A 12,583-nucleotide genomic window follows, 5' to 3' on the forward strand; every position below is an offset into this window, starting at 1 on the left:
ACGGGACATGAGTGGGAGTCAAAGAACTGAGGCCTGTGAGGTTGGCTGGAATAGGGCAATGAACTAGGTCAATTAAAAGACACAAGGGGGTGCCAAGTCTTCTGGAATCTTGGAATCTTCACTCCTCTTTCCAAGTGGTGACTGGCATTCACCTTCAGGAATAATAATGATGTTGATAATAGCCAACCTTTACTGTGTGCTAGGCCCTGTGCTCCACATCATGTTCCCATGTAACCCCTGCAGCTGTCTAATGAGAAATAGACCTTTAGTTTGCCCATTTTACAGATGAGGAAACTGAGGCCTGCTGAGAGATGTCAACTGTTTAGGCAAGGTCAGAGGGCTATTACTCTCTCTGCTACCAAAGCCCACCAACTTCAATGGCTCTATTCTCCTACCCTTCTTTACCAAGTACACATTTTGTTCGTATATTGTGAACTTTCTCTCGATATGTTGCTTTGCAGGTGCCCCTTATCTTTGGCACGTACATGCTGCATTGGGAATTCTCCAGGGCAGGCCCTGTACCCCTAGGAGTTCAGATATGTTATTTTCTCCTTTCTCTGTACCTTGCCACAGTGTTTAGAGACCATGTCTCTGCAATAAGGGTCATTCGATCAAGGCTCCCTCTCTGACATTGATCACAGCCTTCACAGGTGAGATGTGTTCAGGGGAACCTCACGGCGAGGGTAATGAGTGATGCCGATGAAAGTGGAGCCAGGAGGAAAACTCCGGGAAGATTAGCTCCAGCTAAGGGCGTCCTCAGCCTCACATGCGTGTCCATCAGGGCACTCAAGACCAACGTGGTGTGTGTCACTTGGGTTGGGCTCGGAACAGGTCTCAAGACCACAACCTGCCACCACCAAGCTCAGTCATTTTAAGGTATGGGAACTACCTGGAGCACGATAAACAGCAATCCCTGAGTCTCATTCAAATCATCTTCCTTTTCAAAGCACAGAACGAAGTCCATGACCCATAACCACGAATCTCAGTTCCTTTCCCTCCCAGACCTCCTTCCTCGCTTACCCATCTAAGCCAGGGGTCAACCAGTCCCCCAAACCATAGCCCAAACCGCCCGAATGCTAGTACAGGTTGAATCACAGGGGACTTCTCATTACACCTGGTCTTTCTAGTTACATGATGACTGCACATCACATAGGAATATACAAGGTGCTGCCTATTCTCTGCTTGCCCCTCTGCCTCCATTCCCTGCCCTTCTCTGCCAAGATCCCACCCTGGGGGGGAATGGGAAGGTTGGCCTCTCCAGAATGCATCACCCAGCTTCCTGGGCTTCTGCTGCTCAGTGGGACTCGACCAGTGGGAAGCAACAGCAGGGGATTGGAGGGTGGGAGGAGAGAGATCTCAGGTGTTATTCCTTTACTGTCCCTCTGCTAAGCCATGGCTCTGGCAGGGGCTGTGTTCCTCTAGGGCCACAGCTCCAGCCAGGCAGCCCTTCCTCCTCAGCTCCGGCTGCCACAGGGCTCTGATAACACCAGTCCTCCCCCCTGCCCCTGCAGGAGTAACAGTACTAAGAGCTTCCTGCTGTTGTCGGCTCCTGGGGGCCTCACCATCTCCTTAGCCCTTCATCTCTCTGCAAATAGCCCTCTCATTACGTTCTTATCAGTTCAGTTCTTTGGGGAGTGCCAGCTGTTTCCTGCCCAGAGCCTGTTATGGACTACAGTGTCCATTCACAGAGCAACCATGTACCTAGGATTTGCTCCCCGAAGTCCCAGTTTGGTGCAACTTTCTCCCATTTAATGAAGGTGAATTATATGATGTATAAATAAGCCGCAGGCAGAGAGGAAAGCCACCCCCAGCTTCAGTCCCCAGTGCGAGCACCACGCAAGCCAGAGAAGGGGGCTCACTGGTGCAGAACCACTGAGCATTGAGGCTCACGGTCACGGTCAAGGACAGAGGCTGCACAACACAGGACAAGGCACTCAAGGCCAACACGGTGTGTGTCACTGGGATTGAGCTCCGGACCAGATTCCAAGGGAGAGGGGGCTGCAGAAAAGAGGAGGGCACATAAAAGAGATGGATGGGCTGCATTTCAACAGGCACCTAGGGAAGAAGTCAGCAGGGCTTCATTGTCAAGTAAAAGAAAGTGAAGCAGGTGCCAGTGGTGGGTGCTTTCCCACTTGAGGATGTTTGTAAGAGCAACAGAGCCAGGGCTGAATGGATGGAACTCGGAAGGGATAGAGAACTTCATTTGAAACCAGGCAGTTATGGTGCAGAGACGGAGATTCTTTTTTTTTTTTTTTTTTTTTTTTGTGGTACACGGGCCTCTCACCGTTGCGGCCTCTCCCGTTGCGGAGCACAGGCTCCGGATGCGCAGGCTCAGCGGCCATGGCTCACGGGCGCAGCCGCTCCGCGGCATGTGGGATCTTCCCGGACCGGGGCACGAGCCGTGTCCCCTGCATCGGCAGGCGGACTCTCAACCACTGCGCCACCAGGGAAGCCCGCAGAGAGGGAGATTCTTCCCCCTCCCCAACCCAGGCAGTCAGAAATACTTGAGAATGTTGGTCCCACGTCCTTATCAAAGGGATGTGAGGATTGTGGCCGTGGTCACCTGCCAGCACCAGCAAGGGATCCCAGGAACTCCCAAGGGAGAGATGGGATGAGAGGAGGCTCCAGCAGTTTGCTAGAGAATGAGCCAGAGAGCTGCTGTTTGGTTTCTATTACTATGGCCCTGTTCTGCATCTCTACCAACATATCAAAATATGATCCCACCAAACCCACAAGTCAGAAAAAAATAGGTCAAGATTTTTAGGTCAAAAACCAGTGAATACCGTGTGCATACGGGGTCCGTATAGATGTTTGGAGAACGTTCCATTTGAAGACGATCACATCTACCTAAAATTTCCCGTATGGACCTGGAGCAGATGGAGAGCAGTTTCACAGTCACTCTACAGTGTGTCTGCCAACAGGCAGAGGGGATGGAGCAGGAGTTTGTGCCCAGTTTTAGAAATCACCTTGTTTTCAATTAGAAAATATTTTACCCCTCTACAAAATGTAGATAAGAAACGTGTGTAGCCATCGCAAGCAATAAAATACCGCAGATACAAACGGAAGCCCTGCGTACCCCTCCCTGGTCTTCCTTCCTGTCTTCCCTAGGGGGAGCTACTTCTCTGAATTTGGTGGTTATTCCAAAATAATGGTTTTTTTACACTTTAATTACACAGGTAAACATGTGTAAATAAAAGCATATCATTTTGTATGATTTAATAGCAATGGCATTCTTCCACAACGTGCTTTTTCCACTTCATATTGTTTCTGGGGTTATATCCCTATAGCACAGTCTATTCATTTTTCACTGTAGTTCGCAGTATTCCATTGTACATACAAATCAAATGACGTAATCAGTCTTCTGGTTGATGAGAGACATTTGGGTAGTTTTCTAGCTCTTAAAGAAAACATGCCATCATGAATATTCCTGAACATGTCTTTTTTTTTCACATGTATTAGAGTCTCTCTAGACTTACATAGGAATGAAATCACTGCGTCGTAGGGTAAGTATATCTTCAACTTTACTGGATTGTGCCAATAGCTCCCCAAAGTGTCCGTACCAATTTAATTCCTACCATTAGTGAATGGGAGCTGTCTTTGGCTCTATATACAATGGGAGGAGTATAATTTGGCAGCGGGGGTGGGGGGCGGCATTCTGATGAGTGTGAAATGGCTGTCTCCTTAAGACTTCCGTTTACGGTAATTCCCTGATTCCGAGTCAGGTTGAACATTTGTTCACTTGTTTACTATTCTATAGCATCACTGCAGTCTTAGAATTGCATTTGCATGCTTCGAAGAACCAAAAGAATTTTTCTTTTAATTTATAAAAGTTTGAACAAGTTGGATAGTATTTCTTCACTTCTTCGCTAGGAAACTTGGAGAGGGAGGAGGGGCCGTGGCCGGAGCCAGAGGGAAGACTTCCTCTTGCAAACTGGCTTTGAGATAGAGATTTTTTAAATGAGTCATAACATTAGAGATGAAGCCCATGAAACAAAAATGCCAACAATCCCTGGGCAACCTAAGAAATGCATTTCTGTAGACCCTGTCAACACTGTCTAGGAAAAGTTCAGAGTGTGTTCATTGTGCCCTTTACCTGTAAGACACACAACTATCTGGACGTCACAGACACACCAAAGGAACCACAGGAACCATTTGTCCATCCTCCTGCTGCAGGAAGCACCGTGTATTTGCCATCCTATCATCACAACAGAAACTAGGAAGGAGATTCCATAACTTCTTCACATTCCCAAACACTCTTAAATGGAATCTAAGTTTCTCAACTTTGAGCATCTCCCACTCACGGCACTGATGACACGGGATGGTATTCTTCACTTTTAGATCCTTCCTCGACAACACCGTTAGTATTTGGAGGACTCATCTTAATATCCCCTGTCCCTGGCACAAGGATGGATGAACAAGTTTGGAAGTGCATGAGGGCAGGGAACACACGGTATTCAACTTCAAAGTTCCAGTAAGCATTCAACTTATGTGTCTTAAGGAAAGGAATTTCTTCCACGCTCAATCTTCTTCTCTGAGCTTTAAGAACAGAGTAATCATGGACATAAACTTTTTGCCTTGTTGCTCCGGGTGTAAAAGAAGCCAACCTTGGGGATGCCTCTTTTCCACGAAGCCTTCCCTGACATCATCTCCCATCGCAAAACAATCTTCCTTTCTCTATGTATTGCATCAGCACCATACAGTACCTCGTATTCCATGGAAAACAAATTATTTGGCCAATGATAACACAGGTTTATGGAGTACATACTGTGCTCTAGGCACTGCGCTAAGTACTTTACAACTCTTACTTCTGTCCTCATTTGGAGGTAGGAACTATTACTATTACCATTTTACAGATGAGGAAACTGAATCTCAGGGAGGATAAATACCTGCCCAAGGCTACCATTCTAATAAAGGGTGGAATCTGAACATGCATCCCAGCAGTTTGACCCCAGAAATCTGCACAAGAAGCCACCACACTATACCAAAGACACTGCAGGACACACATAAGCGCTTAAATGCTTCTTGCTGTCGCTCTGGTGAAAATGCAGCTGTGGGCTTAATGAGAAATTAATTATCCTTTGCATCCTTATCTCTGACACCCACATCAAATCCCTAAGACCTTGAAGAATTTGCTGATTCCTTCCTCATTTATTAATAAAAGCTCCCAGCCACGTGGGGTTGCCACGTACGCGCTGATGCCTCACCGAGAGACCGGAGACCCTGGAGGGGGTGTAGATTTTGCTCATGGGGGATGCGCTCCACAGGACCTGCCTCAGCACACAGCGCCTCCCACTGGTGCTTCTCAAATAGCTGTTGAACCACCACAACCACTAACAACTAGGAATTATACAGCACTTCACAGCGTACTGAGCACGTTCCCTATACCCTGCGTCATAGATTTACTTCACTCCTCTACCCCGGGCATTACTGTCGTTCCCACTGCACACATGGCTGAAACCGAGGCTCAGAAATGCTAAATTGCTACATCGCTTATCTAAGCCAGTGCAGCTCGTTAGTGGATGGCTGAAATTCAAAGCTAGATCCTGACATCGAATTCCATGATGCGTTTGCTACTCATTAAGTTGATCCCTTTTATTCTTTGTCCTTTGTGTGCACGCACGCACACACACACACACACACGCACGCACAACTGACTTTTCTTTCTGGACCAGTGGAATAGGCGTCAGATCAAAAAAAGAGGATAGAATCTAAACTAAGCTCTGGTTTTATGAACGATGAATGAATGAACGAACAAGCACATGGATAAATGTCACAGTCAAATATTCCTGGAGTGCTAACTCTGTGTCTGTCACCCGGCTAAGTGCCACAGATACCACAGTGACTACGGCACAGCCCTAGACTTCTAGAAGCTTCTAGTCCGTTGGCAAATGCATCTCAGTGGTAACAGGATCTGTTAAAGGAAGCTCACCTTGTCAGAGCCCCATCTGAGTGGGGAATGTTGTGTAGAGGGGAAGAAGAAAACCAGACTCATTTTTAAGATAAACAGAGACTAGAAGTACGTCACATGAGGGCAGAGTCCAGAGAGACAGTGTTCTGAAAGGGTTAAAAAGAACCTGTACAGCCCACTGACCAGGAGAGGGATGCCCGCTCAGACTTCCAGGGGGGTGAGCAAAGCTGGGACAGTCCCAATTCACGCCTGCTTCCCAGCGTCCTATCCAGTTAGTGCCCTTTCGCTCTTGAAAGAGTGCTGCAGCAAATGACATGGTCGCCCTCGCATTCCAGGAAAGTTATGACTTTCTCCAGCTGTCCCTGGGCAAGAAAACAATTTGACCTCCCAAGGTCATTGAGTTGCCTTATTTCTGCTCCATCTCACAGAACGTCTTCTCATAGCCACCACCCACAGCTGGTACAGGTTCTAGAGGGTCTGTGTTTCTCTCCGGTGTCAGCACCAAAGCCAAAATCATTCACCGTCAGATCCTAAAATGGCTTTAGATGCAGGTACACCTGTTTTACATCCTCTGACAGTTTCTTCCTGTAGGATCTTAGGTATCTCACTCAATTGCTCTGAGCCTGTTTCCTCATCTGTATGAGGGATTAATAACACCAATCTCAGCTCATGGGATGGTTACGAGGATTTGGTGAAGGAGTATAAGTGAAACACCTAGTACAGTGCCTGGTAAAAAGGATATGCCTACCCCCACCCCACCCCACCCCGAGGATTTCTAGAACATGTGAGCTCTCAGATACCAAGAGTTTGGAGGATATGTACATTTCAGGAAGCCCAGGATATTACCAGGCCTCAAGCCCCTACACTACCAAGTTAGAACGCCTTCTTCGTCTTTACAGAAAGTGGAAAACATGGTACAGCCACTCTATAAAGCTGTTTGGCAATATCTCCCAAAGCTGAACACATGCATTCCCTAGGTTCCAGCTGTTCCACTTCCAGGAGCACAGCAACAGAGAAGCATTCCTCTCTTTACCCGTGAACAAGTGCACGAGTGTTCACAGCAAGGCCTATTCACAACAGCCCCAAACCTGGAAACCACCCAAATGCTCACCAGCTGAAGAGTGGATAAAGTGTAGATAGTCCCATAATGGAATACTACACAACAATGGGAAGGAGTCATCGACACGTCATGCCAGGCAAAAGGAGACACACATAAATGAGTACACGCTGTACGATTCCACTTACTTGAAGTTCAAGAACAGGCAAAAGTAATCTTCACTGTTAGAAGTTAGGATTATGGAAGGGGAGTCACCGGAAGGGGACACAAGGGACTTCTCGGGATGGGGGAGGTGGGAGCTTTGGAATGTTGTGTTTCTTGATCTAGATGCTGGTTAAACAGGTGTGAAAACCCATTGAGCTATATACTTATAAGCTGTATTTTCTGAATCATGTCGAACTTCAATAAAAATTTTAAATGAAATAAACATTCTAAATGTAAAACATATTTTTTTGGTAGAGAGTTGAGCAGACTAAGCAGGCAGTAGACACCTGGAAAAAGGCAGTGGCATGTTTTACTTGATAAACGCTCATCGGGCCCCAGCTCTGGGCCAAGCATCGTGCAGGATGCAGGGCCAACAGAGCTCATGAGGCTGGGTCCCTGTTCTCCATCATCATCTCCATCATCATCATCACTAACACTTCCTAGTACTTACTATGCGACAGCCATGGTTTCAAGTACTATTTTTTTCTTTTTACCAAATCATGCATTCACTTTATCTTCATAACAAGCCATTTTACAGATAAGGAAATGAAGGCACAGAGAGATGAAGTAACTCACGCAAGGCCACACCGCTAACATGTAGTGGAGCCAGAATCTGAAGCCAGTGCCTACGCTCCGACCCACAGCTTTCTACTCAGAAGTCTGGTCTGTTTATCAGCTATAAGTCCCAGCTTCCATGTAGGCAGCCCACAGACATCAATAACATCACCTCTGTTCAGGGCAGTGGTAATGGTAAATTATCAACTGAGTGTCTCAGAAAGGCAGAGGCAATTCCTAGCTCTCTCTGGGCAGCTGCCAGCCCAATGTCACATGATAGGGAACAGACTGATAAATATATTGATGGAGATTTAAAAAAAAAAAAAAAAAGGAAAAGAAGAGTTAAAATGGCTTGGCCTTTCTACTGCCCAAAGTCCACTGCCCAAAGTCCACAGAAACTCTGAATTTGCTTCAGATGAACTTCAAAGCTGCCTCTGGCACTGTGGAGATACTGAGGGATCTTCCCACTGACCTGGAATCACTCCCTTCCCTCGCTGCCTGATCAGGGGAACTTGAGGCTGGGGGCTGTGGTGTCTGAGAGGAAGGGAGGGAGGGAGTGTTGACACTGATGCCCAGGAACGGGGTCAGACGTCAGCTGTGCGTCTGTGTCCCCAAGTCTGGCCCATCGGGAATCCATCATGCGGGCAAGCTTTGCTTTGGCACTCAGGCAGCCGATCAGTGTACAGAATCCGGAAGGTGGAATGTTCAGTACACAGCACCAAAGACCTCCCTTGCTTGGGACAAAGCAGTAAGAAACAAACAGCCCCGTAAGGACGAATCAGATCTGACAGAGGCCCAGGCAGGCATGATGTGAATACCTATACAGGCAGGAAGGTGGCTCCCAGTGGGCCAGAAGAGCCCCCTGAGACCACCCCCTCTATATAGCAGAAGCACTGGTAAGATAGAGAGGAATTCCCAAAGGGCAACTTGTCCAGCCCGTCTCCAGGCAGGATGCCAACAAAGCCATCTGGTCACGCTTCCAACCCTGATACGCCCACACCTCTCAGCCTGGCATTGGGGGGTTGGGGGAGGGAGCAGGGGCAAATACAAATTTGGCAATAAAATCAAAATATCTGTTCAGCCTTCCCAGTTAGGAACAACTCTATCTGTAGAGAACTCAGCGGGATCGCACCTAGAAAACACACAAAATAGAGCACAAGGAAAAAACGCACTTTTTCATATTCTGACACAGCCACCACCAAGTATCTGGAAAACAACGGATTCTTCCAAAACAATTTCACGGAAAATAAGTAAAACTTCTTGGGCAGGTAGGAAGGGTTCTTGGAATCAGTCGCTCATGGGTGGGAGGTTCGGGTAGGAGGTAGCACTGGGCAGAGGGAGAAGTACAGCTGCCAGAGGGCCTCAGGGAAGGCCTCAGCCGGCCCCCTGGGGAGCCCTGAAGCTGGGATGCCCTTTAGAATTTCCCCACATTGGGGCAGAGGGGCCCCACTGGTCACTGAATGCAGGTGACCCTGTAGAGAGACTGCCGCTGGGGCGGTTCTCTTCGGCGAAGGCAATTCCAAAGAGGGCTGGCCACTGCCAGCACTGCCTGCCGCTGGGACTCAGTCCTGCGGGGTCGGGGGGTGCAGTGCGCTGATCTGAGCGCAGGGTCCACACACCCGACCACTACCCCGCACTGCCTGACTTGCTCCATCAACACTGTTCTCCAGTCCAACGTATGCATCTTTGGTGTTTCCTGCTGCTCTTCCTACATAGGCAGCGACTGAGGAGACCCAAGGAGGGAAGACTGAATCAGATGAGAAGGAGGGGGCAGCCACAGGGCCTGACGCTCAACAGCTTCCCTAGGGGACAACAAGGGCCACACACAGCATGCAGCCACAGCCAGGATGGTCACAGACTAGGTACATCCACCACTCAGCTCTCCTGGGTGACGGATGCTTGGTATGTCAGACTCAGGGACCCAAACCGGTGATCACCCAGGATGAAACCACGTTTAACAACTGACTGATAAAAAAAAATTGAACCTCGCTACAAGAATGGCATGACCTCAAATACTGATACATAGAGCTGTGTGTGTCTAGGCATAAAGAAATCAGAAAAAAATAGAGTTCCATCCATCGTAGGGACAACCTTGATAAATGGTCAAAGGGAAGAGAAGTATACTGCAGAGTAATATACACAGAGTCCATCTCGGTGAAAAACACTCAGACAAGACTCCACCATACATGTATACACACCTGTAGTATTTGTATGAACAAAGGAAAAGATAGGGAATGATTAACTCTAGACTCTAAACATTAATTCCCAGGGTGTGGAGATGCTATTCGTTTTCCACTTGTCTTTCTGTATCTCTGCATGATATTGATTCATGTGTTTAAGCAAGCGAGAATTACTATTATAATTTTGAAAAATCAAATAAAGAATACATTTTTAAAAATTATTTTTAAAAATTATCGACACAGTGCCATGTGCATAGCGGGGAGCTCTATAAAAATACTATTTCATTCCCTCTCTTCCCTCCCCTTTAGAAATCAGTTCCTAATTGTCCGTCTGGGATTGCTCAAAGGGAATATGTAATTTAAGGCTGAGATTCTTCTCTGCCTTCTCCTTAATCATTAGAAAATAACAATTTTAATATTATTCCATATATAATATATATTTGCCACCAACATAAATCTGCCACTAAAATCCATAAAAATTATACAACACTGAATTATGTATCTGGATGGAAATGCTGTGAATTATCTGCTGTTTGCTATTATCTGTGACCATGCCTCGCTCTGTTACCGTGCTAATGAAAGCTGACCACACCAAGCCAACTCGCAATTATTTTGGCACATAGACATGAAAAGCCCAGAGAAGCCAAAACCCAACTGCTCACCACATCTGCTGACAAGAAGTCAAAGAGTCGGTTTTACGTTTCTTCCCTCTTTCCCTGTCCCTGGCTACTCCTTAGGAGAGGTGTTCCAGAGGGCAGGAGCCACCGTAGCGCAGAGGGATGAGGACACAAAGGACCCATGGAGTCTATAAACTGGACCGCTCTTCTCTATCTGGCTGGCTATGGGGATTTGCTCCTGGGCAAGTCCCAGATGGATTCCCCAAGAGTTAACTCAGCTGTCACTGAGTTGAACCAAGGGTTTAATGGACACTGTTTGGCTACCAGGTGTGGCTTCTACAATGCAATTTGGCTTTAATGCGCTCCAAACGTTCAGAAGACAGAGACTCCATCCTGCCTTGACTGTGACGCAGCGCGTTAGATGTTACGTCAGAGCTGCAGTTTAAGTTTGTGGGAGGGAGGAGGAGGGGTGACTGGGGGGGGCGGGGAGGCTTGCTAAGGGAGCTTGGGAGCAAAGGGGCCCCCTGAGCAAGCCTGGCAGGACAAGTAGCCCAGGAATATGAGGACTGGGGGAGGGCCTTTCACGTAGAACGAACTACAAACAAGGGCATAGAGGTGGGACATGCTTGTGACTAGACTCAGTGCAATAAAGCCTAAGTTAACCCTTGAGGGATGCTGGGCGTCACTGGCTGACACAGCTGTCAGCCAAACAGCACCTCACTCACACGTCGGGGGGCCTGACCTGTGTCGTCTTAAAAAGACCCCCTTTACCTCGAAAGCCTCACGTCAATCCTTCTCCCTCCCACCAACTTACCGACTGATTATTTTTCCTGCCGCATCCTTCATTCTGTTCGTGACACCAGATTTAGATTCGATTCTGACTTTAGTTTTCCTTCAGACTGGGTAGTTGCCAGGAACTACAACCACAGCCATCACAGGTGGGTTAGCTACCGTCTGTTGAATGCTTACTCTAGGCCAGGGGCTGGCAATCTTCGCAACCATCCTGAGGTCGGTATTACTTATTATCCTCCCCATTTTTCAGATGAGAAAACTGAGGCTCAGAGAGGTGAAATAATATGCAAGGTCTTACAACAGGTAAGCGGCAGAGACAGGGTTCAAACACACGTCTGTCGGATTCTGGAATCCGTATGCTTGACCCCCAGGCTGTAACAGTCCTCCGTACGCTACCCTTGCTCTGGTCACTCTGAGAACCAGGGCAGGAGTCATCAAACTTTTGCTGTTAAAGGGCCAGACAGTAAATATTTTCAGCTCTGTGAACTACACAGCCTCTGTTTCAACACTCAACTCCACCCTTTTCACACGAAAGCAGCCATGGACAACACACAAAGAAACGCCATGGCTACATGCCAATAACATACAAGGCTTATTTACTTACATGACAAGGCGACAGGCTGGACTTGGCTGCGAAATTGTCGGCTCCCCATCTAGAGTGGTTTGTTCATTCATTCAGCCAGCGTTCACCGAGTGTCTACCTTACTACGCCCAGCACGTTCTGGGTAGAGAGAGAACCACGCAAGTCTCCACCCTCATGGAGCTTAAATCCTAGCAATGATTTGGTTGTTTGTTTCACCTGTGCTCGATACCCTGCTTCCTCACCTTGGTCCTCTTCACGATTCCCTTAGACCGTGGCTCTCAACTTACCCTTCACATCACCTGGGGCACTTGTAGAACAATCAGTGCCTGGGCCCCCAGCCCTAGAGATTCTAATTTAATTGGCCTGGGGTGGGGGTGGGGGTCCAGGTACTGATAATTTTACAAGCTTCCCAGGTGAGGGGTTGAGACACTGCTTGGGTAGCTGCTTACCTCCTGTTTCTTCCACTTACTGTGTGAAATAGGGGAAGTCTTTTTTTTTTATTTTTGAAAGGTGAAGATTTTTTTTAACATCTTTATTGGAGTATAATTGCTTTACAATGTGGTGTTAGTTTCTGCTGTATAGCAAAGTGAATCAGCTATACCTATACATATATCCCCATCTCCCCTCCCTCTTGCGTCTCCCTCCCACCCTCCCTATCCCACCCCTCTAGGTGGTCACAAAGCACCG

At 47.6% G+C, this 12,583-nt stretch overlaps 1 protein-coding gene across 6 annotated transcripts in view; it reads right to left on the reverse strand.

Annotated features, from left to right (window-relative positions):
• Positions 1–12,583, reverse strand: part of DAAM2 (dishevelled associated activator of morphogenesis 2) — a 113,685-nt gene that overhangs the window by 96,015 nt on the left and 5,087 nt on the right. For 2 of the 6 annotated variants that reach the window (XM_067753048.1, XM_067753047.1), the window contains exon 1: positions 11,918–12,472. The exons of the other annotated variants lie outside the window; for them this stretch is intronic. The gene's annotated coding sequence lies outside the window, so the exon portion shown is untranslated. Of the gene's footprint in view, positions 1–11,917; positions 12,473–12,583 lie in introns of those variants that run through there. 6 annotated transcript variants of the gene reach the window in all.

This window comes from Pseudorca crassidens, chromosome 10, assembly GCF_039906515.1.
Source record: "Pseudorca crassidens isolate mPseCra1 chromosome 10, mPseCra1.hap1, whole genome shotgun sequence".
Classification (NCBI taxonomy): domain Eukaryota; kingdom Metazoa; phylum Chordata; class Mammalia; order Artiodactyla; family Delphinidae; genus Pseudorca; species Pseudorca crassidens.